Here is a 2,367-nt window from a genome sequence, read left to right on the forward strand (position 1 = left end):
GATATTTTTTTTAAAAAATTAATTAGTCTAAAATTAAAATATTTTATAATTTAATTGTCACTTTATTAACAAATATTAAAAAAATTAATGAGTTAAGTGATGCATGTAGAAGGAAAATCTTGCTTGCTTGTGATTCGCTAAATCTTAAAAAAAAAAATTAACTTGAGTTGGTCGAGTGATTAACTCACTCATTCATTTAAGTAAGTGTTAGGGGTTCGAATTTCATTTTGTGAATGCAGTAATTTATTAGCTAGCGGCAGACCCTTAAATGGAACTCAGATTCGCCATGGATTAATCCTTGACCTGTTAGGTTGGGGGATACCATGGACAACAAAAAAATCTAAAAAAAAAAAAAAAAGAAAGAAGAAAGAGAAAAATATGATTATTGGTGTGATTAGTTAGTGCAAGCAACTAACAGCTCATAAGAGAGAGAAATCACATTCCATTTGGATTCATTTTGTTGTCTTTTTCCATCTTCTATTCCTTCTTCCTTTCACACGCGCCATCACTCTCATCCATCTTCTTTCTTCACGCGCACAATTTTAAATACAAGACAACATAAATAAATGCCACTTGTACTTTTCTGCCATCTTAAGTTACTAACAAAATATTTGTATTTTCATCATTAAAATATATATATAGGTTTTTGAATTCAAATATGTTCTTAAAATATTTCTTTTAGAAATGACCCTACTTTGGGCTTGTTTGGGTGAGCTTCTAAAAAAAGATTTTTTTTCGAGTTATCTTTTTTTAAAAGATCTTATAGAGAAGTAAAAGTATTTTTATGTTTGGATATCTCATGTAAAAAGATCTTTTTATCAATCAATTATGTTTGGGTATAACAATATAAAAGTACTTTTTGGTTTATTTATTACATGAAAAATATCTTTTTTTTTTAAGGAAAAAAGATCTTTTAAAAAAAGATGTAAATTACAACTTCTCAAAAAAGATCTTTTTTTTTATTTTACTAGTGCTTTTACTTTTACTACTAGAAATTTGCCAAACAAGTTAAAAAATAAAAAAAGATCTTTTTTCATTGAAAAAATATCTTTTTTTAACAAAATAATGGCGCCCAAACATGCACTTTATATAACTCGATACAAAAATAACATGTCTATGTTGTAATTGTTACATGAGAGTGAGAGAGATGAACGAATAATTTGATTGGAACTGAATATGAAAATTACTTATAATGTTATAGTTGCTTGTAGCCTTGTATACATGGAATCTGCTAACTAATTAATTTTCTAACTGATATTTATTTACAAATATTTAACAAATTTAACCCCTAACACTAACAATATAATAATAATGGAAAAAAATGAAATAAATACCAGTTAAGTGAGTCAAACCGATTACCCTACCCAGCTATTGGAATTAATTTACACATGTGGAGTTGGTAGAACATTATATTCATATTCTATAATGTCCTAAAAATCATATTAAAATTATGATAAATAATCATGTTACTTGTGTGACAAGTCCCAGTTAAACTAATAATTTAAGTAGGGTTGTGTTCTATTTTTCCTTTAATTTCTTGCTTCATGACATACATGAATCATGATTGTGTCAATAATGCTATCATTTTCAGTATCTTAATTATTTGGATGATAATTAATACAAGTTATAATTATGTTTTAGTATTTGCATATTACTATTCAGATTTCGAGTCTCAAAAGATGAGACCACTTTGGCAAACATGTCTTCATCACACTAATAAATCTTAATGAAAAAAAAAAGATTATGAATATATAAAACAATATATAAAACATTCCTTTGAAAAATATAAATCTCAAAAACAATTTAACTTGTATAAAATAAATAGCTGTATAGCTTATGCTTAATTATGAAGAGGTTATATTATGAGCCGACAGAACCCTCAATAATTCAATCGGACATCATAGATTAGTTATTGTTGAAGTTTATGAAGAAAAATTAACACTTTATGTCGCTTTTAACGTGCTATGATTATTATTATGAGAAAATTTCTTTTCCCATAACAAAAAGTCTAATGCTACAAAGTTGGCTACAACTCTCTTGTACTAGCAAGAGGGCCAATACCACAAAGGATTTTGTCTTACAAGTAATCTTAATTATTAGCATATAAATATCAGGATAATTTACACTAATAAAATAAATGTAGTTTATAATGATATAGATGTTATAAATTAGATACATATTATATCTTGATTAGATTTATACTATTTACATATAAGTTGAATCAAGTTGATTTGATTTACTATGGACATACTATATCAGTAATAAATCAAATAAATTTGATTCGATTTACATATAAATAAAATATGCAAACCAATTCTAACTTAAAATATCTGTATAATTTTAAATGTATTTATTTTATTAACATAA

This window comes from Arachis ipaensis, chromosome B05, assembly GCF_000816755.2.
Source record: "Arachis ipaensis cultivar K30076 chromosome B05, Araip1.1, whole genome shotgun sequence".
NCBI classification, from domain to species: domain Eukaryota; kingdom Viridiplantae; phylum Streptophyta; class Magnoliopsida; order Fabales; family Fabaceae; genus Arachis; species Arachis ipaensis.